We start from the raw sequence: 12,554 nt of genomic DNA, 5'->3' as shown, positions 1-12,554 counted from the left end.
ATGACGTCATTATCATTGCGACGCCTGAGCCAGCACACAGCAGGGACACAGGCCAGAAGAGGCTTGCATCGCTGCTGATGGAGGTAAGTATTAGTGTTGTTTTTGTTTTCTTCTTTGCAGGGGGCTGGCACTATTGGGGGGGATCTGGCACTATAAGGGGGGCTGGCACTATGGGGGGGATCTGGCACTATGGGGGGGGGATCTGGCACTTTGGGGAGCTAGCACTATGGGGGGGCACTATAGGGGGAGCTGGCACTATAGGGGGGGCTGGAACTATGGGGGAGCTGGCACTATGGGGGGGCTGGCACTATGGGGGGCTGGCACTATAGGGGGAGCTGGCACTATGGGGGGCTGACACTATGGGGGGCTGTCACTATAAGGGGGCTGGCACTATGGGGGAGTGGCTGGCACTGTGGGGGGGCTGGCACTATAGGGGGGCTGGCACTATAGGGGGGCTGGCACTATGGGGGGGATCTGGCACTATGGGGGGATTTGGCACTATGGGGGATTTGGCACTATGGGGGGATTTGGCACTATGGGGGGGAATCTGGCACTTTGGGGGAGCTAGCACTATGGGGGGGGGGGCACTATAGGGCTGGAACTATGGGGCAGCTGGCACTATGGGGCGGCTGGCACTATGGGGGGCTGGAACTATAGGGGGAGCTGACACTATGGGGGGGCTGACACTATGGGGGGGCTGACACTATGGGGGACTGGCACTATAAAAGGGTTGGCACTATGGGGGGGCTGGCACTATGGGGGGGCTGGCACTATGGGGTAGGAGCTGGCACTATGGGGGGGCTTGCACTATAGGGGGAGCTGGCACTATGGGGGGGCTGGCACTACGGGGGGGCTGGCACTATGGGGGAGCTGGCACTATAAGGGGGCTGGCACTATGGGTGAAGTGGCACTATGGGGGGGCTGACACTATAAAGGGGCTGGCACTATAAGGGGGCTGGCACTATGGGGGGGGCTGGCACTATGGGGTAGGAGCTATCACTATGGGGGGGCTTGCACTATGGGGGGGCTGGCACTACGGGGGGGGGGCTGGCACTATGGGGGAGCTGGCACTATAAGGGGGCTGGCACTATGGGCGAAGTGGCACTATGGGGGGCTGCCACTATGGGGGGCCTGGCACTATGGGGGGCTTGTACTATGGGGGGGGGAGCTGGCACTATGGGGGCATTTCTTGTTGGCACATTATGGGGGGGCACCATGGGGGAGAGGAGCACTATGGGGGTATCTGGGGGCTCTAAAGGGGCTTTTTTTAAAATTATTGGCACATTCTGGGGGGCACTATAGGGGAGAGCAGCACTATGGGGCATCTGGGGTTTCTATAGGGGCATTATTTGGGGGCACTATGGGGAAGTGGGGGCTCTAAAGGGGCCTTTTGTATTGGAACATTATGGGGGGCACTATGGCATTTGGTAGCACTAAGGGGGCATTTTTTACTGGCACATTATGGCAGGCACTATAGGGGAGAGCGGCACTATGGGGCATTATTTGGGGGCACTATGGGGGAGTGGAGCACTATTGGGGCATATGGTGGCACTAAGAAGGGGAATTTTTTTACTGGCACATTGTGGGGGAGAGGAGCACTATAGGGGCATCTGCTGGGGGTACTAAGGGGCATTTTTTTACTGGCATATTATGGGGGACACTATGGGGAAGGGGGAGAGGAGCAGTATGAGTGCATTTACTGGGGCACTATATAGGGGTATTTTATACTGGCATACATTATGGGGACATTAGCTCAACTGCGGGCACTAAGCGGGGGTATTTCATGTACTGTCATATTATAGGGAAAATTAGTACTACTAGGGGGTATTATGGGGAGCTTTACTACTACTGGGGGGCTATGAGGAACATGATTACTAGGGCACTATAGGGGCATTATTACTACTAAGTGTGCTCTGGCAGAGAATTATTTCTATTGGTGGGATTTTGGGGGGCACTGTTACTTTGGGGGCACCCTAGCACAGTATCAGCTTAGCACAATAATTGTTTAAGGGGGCACTATCTGTGTGGTAGTAGTATTCCCAGGGGTACTGTTTCTGCAGTATAGTATTGGGGGCAGGGCCGCTGATAGAAATCATGGGGCCCCGTACAGCATACATGACGGGGCCCCCTTCAGCTCCACCCCCTGATCCCTCCTTCAGCCACACCCCTGGCCCCGCCCTTGGCCCCTCCCCAGACGCCGCCTTGAAACAACATGCAGATTTGTCTACAAGTGATATTTATGGCGCTGGGGGGTCGTCTGTGAATGGCAGAGTTTTTTCCTGAAGGAGCGGGTATTGACTGGTCTGGTCTGGGGCTGCTGGGCTTAGTTATCACTGACTATGTCACCGCCACCGGCGCTTCCACCAGGCGGGTTAGGGCCCCCGGACCGGACTCACTCACTCAGGGACACTCAGAGTTCACAGACACACACTTTAACTGGTCTGGACCGGACCACCAGGACCCTGGTCCAGTCGGATGGTCCAGCTAGCCACGCTCACCTCAGCACAGCAGACAGTCTGGCAGGCAGCCGCACTCGCAGGCTCAGGATAGGAGGAGCCGAGGAGGGGAGCTCTCAGCCAGGAGAGGAGGCGGAGTCAGTCAGTACCGGCGGCTGCACACAGCTTCCTCTTTCGTCTTCTGACCTCAACTGAAGCCACTCCCCCTCCCTCCTCCTACTTAGCCTGCCCTGCCCTGCACAGTGCGCGTCATGCAGGGCCTCACCTCCACTCCGCCTCCGCCCCATGTGAATCTGATTTCACCAGCTTGGGGCCGCGTTCTCCTGGCTGAGGGGGCCCCGTGGGCCCCCCTGACTTAGGGGCCCGGTCGCAATTGCGACCGCTGCGACCCCTATAGCTACGCCACTGCCGGGCCCCCCTGCCAGCCGGGCCCGGTACAACTGGGCCAGCTGTACTGGCCTATCAGCGGCCCTGATTGGGGGCATAGCGGGCACAGTATTGGGGGCACTATCTGTGTGGTAGTAGTATTCCCAGGGGTACTGTTTCTGCAGTATAGTATTGGGGGTGGCAGGAAACTAATGTCTGTTTCTCAATCTCTGCAGAGACGGGAGATGGCTGAAAAATCATCATGGCGGTCTGGTCTGAATGGAGAAGATGAGGAAAAAGAAGGTCTACAACAAAGGTGACATTGGATGTAAGAGGTATGTGGTGCTATGTAGGAGAGGAGATGCTCCGGCTCCTCCCCCTGCCATTTGCAGAAGGAGGATTCAGAGCTGGGTGAGGATGACGAAAGGGGGCAGCAGGCCACGGGGGGGTGGCAGATGGTGGGGGGGAACCACAAGCCTTAAGCAGGATCTGGGGAGGGAGGAGAGCGGAGGAGCTTCCTGGCTGTAGCTTGTTGTATAAGCAGGCAGTGCAGCCGGGACAGGTCCTCCCCTCTTCGTATGATGTGTAGACAGGCCTCAACTATAGAATGTCAGCTGTACAGTGTGTGTTGGGAGTGGCCTATTAAATGTAGGAGGGGCTTTTAATAATGGGCGGGGCTAAAAATGGGCCACTTGACTGGATTTGCCCACCAGGACTAAGGCTGCCAGCCCTCCCCTGGGGGCAGTGATAGGGGAGTGTCTATGTAACTAGCTGGTGGGTGGAGCTATAAACTAGCTGGGTGTTAGGGGCAGTGATAGGGGTGTGTCTATGTAAATAGCTGGGTGGGAGGAGCTATAAACTAGCTAGGTGTTAGGGGCAGTGTCTATATAACTAGCTGGTGGAAGGAGCTATAAACCAGCTGGGTGTTAGGGGCAGTGATAGGGGACTGTCTATGTAACTAGCTTGGTAGGAGGCGCTATAAACTAGCTGGGTGTTAGGGGCAGTGATAGGGGAGTGTCTATCTAACTAGCTGGTCGGTGGAGCTATAAACTAGCTGGGTGTTAGGGGCAGTGATAGGGGTGTGTCTATGTAAATAGCTGGGTGGGAGGAGCTATAAACTAGCTAGATGTTAGGGGCAGTGTCTATATAACTAGCTGGTGGAAGGAGCTATAAACCAGCTGGGTGTTAGGGGCAGTGATAGGGGACTGTCTATGTAACTAGCTTGGTAGGAGGAGCTATAAACTAGCTGGGTGTTAGGGGCAGTGATAGGGGAGTGTCTATCTAACTAGCTGGTGGGTGGAGCTATAAACTAGCTGGGTGTTAGGGGCAGTGATAGGGGAGTGTCTATGTAACTAGCTGGCGAAGGAGCTATAAACTAACTAGGTGTTAGGGGCAGTGATAGGGGAGTGTCTATGTAAGTAGCTGGTGGGAGGAGCTATAAACTAGCTGGGTGTTAGGGGCAATGATAGGGGAGTGTCTATGTAACTAGCTTGGTAGGAGGAGCTATAAACTAGCTGGATGTTAGGGGCAGTGATAGGGGAGTGTCTATCTAACTAGCTGATGGGTGGAGCTATAAACTAGCTGGGTGTTAGGGGCAGTGATAGGGGAGTGTCTATATAACTAGCTTGGTGGGAGTTGCTATAAACTAGCTGGGTGTTAGGGGCAGTGATAGGGGAGTGTCTATGTAACTAGCTGGTGGGAGGAGCTATAAACTAGCTGGATGTTAGGGGCAGTGATAGGGGAGTTTCTATATAACTAGCTGGGTGAGAGGAGCTATAAACTAGCTGGGTGTTAGGGGCAGTGATAGGGGATTGTCTATCTAACTAGCTGGTGGTTGGAGCTATAAACTAGCTGGGTGTTAGGGGCAGTGATAGGGGAGTGTCTATGTAACTAGCTTGGTGGGAGTTGCTATAAACTAGCTGGGTGTTAGGGGCAGTGATAGGGGAGTGTCTATGTAACTAGCTTGGTGGGAGTTGCTATAAACTAGCTGGGTGTTAGGGGCAGTGATAGGGGAGTGTCTATATAACTAGCTGGTGGGAGGATCTATAAACTAGCTGGATGTTAGGGGCAGTGATAGGGGAGTTTCTATATAAGTAGCTGGTGGGAGGATCTATAAACTAGCTGGATGTTAGGGGCAGTGATAGGGGAGTTTCTATATAAGTAGCTGGTGGGAGGAGCTATAAACTAGGTGGGTGTTGCTAGGGGCAGTGTTTATGTAACTAGCTGGGTGGGAGGAGCTATAAACCAGCTGGGTGTTAGGGGCAATGATAGGGGAGTGTCTAACTAGCTGGTGGGAGGAGCTATAAACCAGCTGGATGTTAGGGGCAGTGATAGGGGAGTGTTTAACTAGCTGGTGGGAGGAGCTATAAACTAGCTGGGTGTGAGGGGCAGTGCTGGAGCTGGGGCAGAGAAAGAAGAAGTGCATCATGGGTTTGGTTAGATACAGCAACGGGAACTGCTACATACAGGATGTAAACCAGAGTGAAAACTGGTCAGGAGAGACCATATTGGAAAAAAAAAGCATGGAGAAGATGTACAAGAGGCAATCAACTACATGAACATTCCTAGACACACCCTTTTTAAGTCATGCCCCTTTCTGAAAGTTAATTCCCTTTCCCACAGATCTTATATCCATAAAATGCTGCCCTCAAACAGGGCAGCCTAGTTTAATGATCTGCTTTAACCCTTTTATGACATGGAGTGTTTTGGGATGTTGTGCAAAATTTCAGCTTTTGAAATGCTGCATTCTAAGTGTACAGCCACTCGCGGCAGAATTTCCGGTGCAGATTTTACAGCATTCACACAAAGGAAATTCTGCTGCAGATTTGCTGCTGATTTCACTCTATTCATTGCTAAGGGAGAAATCTGCACTGGATGTTTGCAAGATAATTTGACAAGCTGTGGAATTAATGAGGGCCTGTTAGCTCCATTCATCTTCCCATCAACTCTGACCAGCTTCCCTGTCCCTGATGAAAAGCATCCCACAACATGATGCTGCCACCACCATGTTTCACGGTGGGGATGGTGTGTTAAGTAAGGATGATGTGCAGTGTTAGTTTTCCACCACACATAGCATTTCATATTTAGGCAAAAAAGTACAACTTTGGTCCCATCTGACCAGAGCACCTTCTTCCACAGGTTTGCTGTGTCTCCTACATGGCTTGTGGCAAACTGCATACGGGACTTCTTATGGCTTGCTTTCAAAAATGCCTTTCTTCTTGCCACACTTCCATAAAGGCCAGATTTGTGGATTACACGACTATTAGTTGTGCTGTGGACAGACTCTCCCACCTAAGCTGTGGATCTCTGCAGCTCCTACAGAGTGACCATGGGCCTCTTGGCTGCTTCTCTAATTAGTGCTGTCCTTGCCTGGGCTGTCAGCAGGGGCAGATCGGGAACTTAAAGTGGCCCCAGAAAAAATCCTAAAAGTGACCCCATGTTGTAGGTGGGTCCTAATTGACAGAAGGCAGGGCCAACACAAGTATGCGGGGCCAGCAATACCATATTGCGGTACAAAATACTGCCCCCATCACAGCCAAATACCTCAGTGCAACACAATAAACTGCCCAAGCAGCATTAAAAACCACAGTGCAGCACGAATTACCTCCTCAGAGGATGCCCCTCTGTGGCGGCCAGCGCCAACTGCCACGTTCTGTCTTACTCCAGTTGCCTTAGGTAATGGTAATACAGCTGAATTCAGGAATCAGGTTGCCAACCAGGTACATAACTACTTGACATCCCCAGCTTTAATTTACTCTGGTAGCGTCAGATCATTACTTACCTGGCTTCGCTGGCAAAGGAGGGCTCAGGCAGCCCCCTGGGTATCGGCCCACCGGGAAATTTCCTTATATGGCCAATCCGCCCCTGGCTGTCAGCCTAAGGTAGGTTTGCAGATGTGCCATACTCCTTCCATTTTTGGATGAAGGATTGAACAATGCTCCATGAGATGTTCTGAGCTTGGGATGTTTTTTTTTAAATAATCTAACCCTGCTTTGCACTTCTCCACAACTTTATCCCTGACCTGTCTGGTGTGTTACTTCGTTTTCATAATGCAGTTTGATCAATGTTCTCTAACAAATCTGAGAGGCCTTCACAGAACAACTATAGTTATACTGAGAATACATTGCACACAGATGGACTCTATTTACTAATTAAGGCATTTGAAGGCAATTAGTCACACTGGATATTATTTAGGGGTATCAGAGGACAGGAGGCTGAATACAAATGGACACCACACTTTTCAGATTTGTATTTATTAAAAACATTCAAAACCATGAATCATTTTCTTTTCACTTCACACATACTTGCTACTTTGTGTTGGTCTTTCACATAATATCCCAATGAAACACATTTAAAGGCTATGTACACCTTTGGAGTCAATTTTTTTAATGATTGCATCTTATTCATTTTTATAATTGGTCTTTATTAAAAACATTAAACCGTTCTCTCACAAAGGGTTAACAGTTTGTCTAGGTGTGTTAATCATACTTTTTACTTTCACTATGTACTGTCATCTAATAACCCATATCTCCAATTTACTAAGAGGTCATAAACACCTATTTAAAGACACATTCTTATCAGTAAGATAAGTACTGAGCTATAATGAGTGTTTATAATGCCAGAGAGCAGAGATAAGGAGCCCTTCAGATTAGCTAGGTGATGGAGCAGAGAGAAAATTCATATTCCTCTATTAGAGCACCTCAGCCCTGTACAGAGAAAAGGGTCCCATATTTGTAATAAAGACTAATTTAAATAATGATTTTAGCTGAAAATGACGGCAATGCAATAATAAAAAAATTGCCCCCAAAGGTGTACATAGCCTTTACGTAGCGGTCATACATAGCGGTCATGTGTTTCGTTACGTGACCGCTCCGTCATATTGACCGCCCCTGATATTTCCTTCGTATGCTGTCGACTGACCATCGGTTTCTGGTGGAGGCGGCGGCCATTATGGGTTTCTGACGCTGCGGTCATGTGCCCTGTCACGATCTGTCCCGCCCTTGTTGCTCTTTTACGGTCTGCGGGAGGCGTGGCCATTTTGGGTCTGTGACGCCGCGGTCATGTGCTCTGCCGCATGACGGCCGTGCCATATTTGCTCCTCCCTCAGCATGTCCTTCTTTGCCTCAGATTGGCTGTTACTTTCTGGTAGGGGTGCGGTTCTGACATGCTTCGTCGCCTGACCGCCGCGTCGGTTTGGCCCCGCCTCCATTACGTCTATGTGATGCTGTTGATTGGCCCACAGTATTTGAAGCTCCATATCCATTGGTGGAGGTGTCATTAGGCTTTTAATTATTTCCTTGCACACCTGTGTGGGCACTATAATAGGGGAAGTTTGGTCTATTGTTCTATATCCCCGGAAGAAGCCAGGCTACTGGCAAAATGGCGTTGGGTCAGGAGGTGGCTGAGAGATCGACACACCATCTAGGGTATGCTTAAAAATATTTTTTTCCAATCACCAAGTCTTTTTATCCTCATATTTGCCTCCATTGCAGTATTGTTTGGGGCTTATTGTCCTGAGGTGCCTTGGTGCCCTTATTCTATATTCTTTTCCCTACCTTTGGTGTGCTGACCTCTCGGCCCCCCCCCCCCCCCCTTGGGTACTGTTCCTCACCTCTGTGTTCCACCTTTGTGCTGCCTTTTATCATCATGTATGTATTTATTATATATTATCAATAAAGTTTTTCGATTTTCATATAGTGAAGATTGTGGTTCCATTTTTTGGCGATATTCTTAATGGAACAAGTTACATTCTCTCTTTCCTACAGTCTCCCCACTATGTTGGCGTTGTGGGAGAAACAGAGGATCGATTTTACATATTTTTTGGGAGTGTCCCGTTCTAGCCAGCTTTTGGCATGAGGTATGGCGCATCGCATCCAAATTCACTCATCATGCTCTCCCCAGGACACCTGCATTCTTCCTACTCCATCATAGCGAGATCCCCATGTCAACATACAGGCGGTCGTGGTACGACATATGGTGAACGGAATACACACCATTATTGACAGCATAGAATCCAGAAGTTTTTTTTTTTTTCCCCATCCCACCCTCCTCTCTTCCCTCACCCTTATCTCCTCTCCTTTTTTAGATTCACACCTATCTCTAAATGTCTTATGCTTCAGTTCACACTCCGAATACCGGATGTTAAGTAAATGTCTATGCTAATCGGTCTTTTTATTTGATTCAGTTGCTTATATATGTGCAAATACACCTAATACAATTGTTGGGCTGCGTCCCTTCACTGATATTTTTGTCTGTTCAAAATACATTTGAAAATTTAAATAAATAATTTACATAAAAATAAAAAATAAGCGTTAAAGAAGCGGTCCACTTCCTTCCTCAGGCGCATTACAAAAGCTGTCCAAGCTTGGACCCAAATGCTGGAAGCACAACATGAAGGCGAAAGAGATACTATAAAGTGAATAAATGTTGAAAACAATAAATTATTAATATAAATAAAGTAGTAAAAATGAAACAAAAACAAAAAAACAAATAAATGAAAGGGCATCTGTCAGCAGATTTACACCCTGTACAGAATTATTAGGCAAATGAGTATTTTGACCACATCATCCTCTTTATGCATGTTGTCTTACTCCAAGCTGTATAGGCTCGAAAGCCTACTACCAATTAAGCATATTAGGTGATGTGCATCTCTGTAATGAGAAGGGGTGTGGTCTAATGACATCAACACCCTATATTAGGTGTGCATAATTATTAGGCAACTTCCTTTCCTTTGGCAAAATGGGTCAAAAGAAGGACTTGACAGGCTCAGAAAAGTCAAAAATAGTGAGATATCTTGCAGAGGGATGCAGCACTCTTAAAATTGCAAAGCTTCTGAAGCGTGATCATCGAACAATCAAGCGTTTCATTCAAAATAGTCAACAGGGTCACAAGAAGCGTGTGGAAAAACCAAGGCGCAAAATAACTGCCCATGAACCGAGAAAAGTCAAGCATGCAGCTGCCAAGATGCCACTTGCCACCAGTTTGGCCATATTTCAGAGCTGCAACATCACTGGAGTGCCCAAAAGCACAAGGTGTGCAATACTCAGAGACATGGCCAAGGTAAGAAAGGCTGAAAGACGACCACCACTGAACAAGACACACAAGCTGAAACGTCAAGACTGGGCCAAGAAATATCTCAAGACTGATTTTTCTAAGGTTTTATGGACTGATGAAATGAGAGTGAGTCTTGATGGGCCAGATGGATGGCTGCATTGGTAAAGGGCAGAGAGCTCCAGTCCGACTCAGACGCCAGCAAGGTGGAGGTGGAGTACTGGTTTGGGCTGGTATCATCAAAGATGAGCTTGTGGGGCCTTTTCGGGTTGAGGATGGAGTCAAGCTCAACTCCCAGTCCTACTGCCAGTTTCTGGAAGACACCTTCTTCAAGCAGTGGTACAGGAAGAAGTCTGCATCCTTCAAGAAAAACATGATTTTCATGCAGGACAATGCTCCATCACACGCGTCCAAGTACTCCACAGCGTGGCTGGCAAGAAAGGGTATAAAAGAAGAAAATCTAATGACATGGCCTCCTTGTTCACCTGATCTGAACCCCATTGAGAACCTGTGGTCCATCATCAAATGTGAGATTTACAAGGAGGGAAAACAGTACACCTCTCTGAACAGTGTCTGGGAGGCTGTAGTTGCTGCTGCACGCAATGTTGATGGTGAACAGATCAAAACACTGACAGACTCCATGGGTGGCAGGCTTTTGAGTGTCCTTGCAAAGAAAGGTGGCTATATTGGTCACTGATTTGTTTTTGTTTTGTTTTTGAATGTCAGAAATGTATATTTGTGAATGTTGAGATGTTATATTGGTTTCACTGGTAAAAATAAATAATTGAAATGGGTATATATTTGTTTTTTGTTAAGTTGCCTAATAATTATGCACAGTAATAGTCACCTGCACACACAGATATCCCCCTGAAATAGCTAAAACTAAAAACAAACTAAAAACTACTTCCAAAAATATTCAGCTTTGATATTAATAAGTTTTTTGGGTTCATTGAGAACATGGTTGTTGTTCAATAATAAAATTAATCCTCAAAAATACAACTTGCCTAATAATTCTGCACTCCCTGTATACCTATGACACTAGCTGACCTGTTACATGTGCGCTTGGCAGCTGAAGACATCTGTGTTGGTTCCATGTTCTCATATGCCTACGTTACTGAGAAAAATGATGTTTTACTGTATGCAACTGAGCCTCTAGGAGCAACGGGGGCGTTGTCCTTACACCTAGAGGCTCTGCTCTCTCTGCAACTGCTGCACCTCTGCACCTCTGCATTGACAGGACCTGACGGACGTGATGATGTTTTCACTGGCCCTGTCAAAGTGCAGAGGGTTCGGCAGTTGCAGAGAGAGCAGAGCCTCTAGGTGTAAGGACAACGCCCCTGTTGCTCCAAGAGGTTCATTTGCATATATTAGAACTTTATCTCAGCAATGCAGCCACATATGCACATGGAACCAACACAGATGTAACAGGTCAGCCAGTTTCATAGGTACAAATCTGATGACAGACTGTTGCCTGTTTTGAAGTCCTCAAATTGTGGATCCGCAAAACAAGGATACCGGTCATGTGTTTTCCATAATATGGACAAGAATAGAACATGTTCTATATTTTTGAGGATGCCAAAGAACGGACATACGGATGCAGAAAGCACAAGGTGTCCGCATATTTTGCGGCCCTATTGAAGTGAATGGGTCCGCATCCGACCTGCAAAAAATGCGGATCGGATGCGTACAAAAAAATATATGTTTGTCCATGAGTCCTTAAAGAGGACCTTTCACCGATTCTTACCCTATGAACTAACTATACAGATATGTGGAGCGGCGCCCGGGGATCTCACTGCACTTACTATTATCCCCGGGCGCCGCTCCGTTCTGCCGCTATGCCCTCCGGTATCTCCGCTCACTAAGTTATAGTAGGCGGAGATACCAGTCCCTAAGTTATGGTAGGCGGAGTGTGCCCTAGCGCTGGCCAATCGCAGCGCAGAGCTCACAGCCTGGGAGGTTATTTTCTCCCAGGCTGTGAGCTATGCAATGCGATTGGCCAGCGCTACAGAAGAACAAGGGCAGACTCCGCCTACCATAACTTAGGGAACGGAGATACCGGAGGGCATAGCGGCAGAACGGAGCGGCGCCCGGGGATAACAGTAAGTGCAGTGAGATCCCCGGGCGCCGCTCTACATGTCTGTATAGTTAGTTCATAGTGTAATAATCGGTGAAAGGTCCTCTTTAATTAGATATTCTGATAAAGGTTGCTGGGAATTCCCCAAAAGGGCGATTGCTTGAGCAAACAAAAAGAAAGTCAGGAACCTTGCAGAGGCATTACTAACCATGTTAAACATAGTAAAAATAAGACGATATAAAAACGCTAAAGAATATCTAAAATATCTAAAAACTGTGCAATAAAATCAGACAAAATAAGCATATTATTACATAATTCTTTGGTTTGCTCGATTATCTCATTTAGGCCTCTTGCACACGCACGTATTTTCATTCCGTTTCCATTCAGTTTTTTTGAGGACCGTATACGGAACCATTCATTTCAATGGGTCCGCAAAAAAACGGAAGGTACTCAGTGTGCATTCCATTTCCGTTCTGCAAAAAAATACATGTCCTATTATTGTCTGCTTTGCGGACAAGGATAGGACTGTTCTATTAGGCCCCTTGCAGACGAGTGTGCCAGATTCAGTCCGGATGCGTTGTGGGTGGGTTCAGGGAAATGCGTGAGTT

Source organism: Bufo bufo, chromosome 2 (assembly GCF_905171765.1).
Source record: "Bufo bufo chromosome 2, aBufBuf1.1, whole genome shotgun sequence".
Classification (NCBI taxonomy): Eukaryota; Metazoa; Chordata; class Amphibia; order Anura; family Bufonidae; genus Bufo; species Bufo bufo.
The sequence above is the reverse complement of the archived record's forward strand: the minus strand, read 5'-3'. Positions refer to the sequence as shown.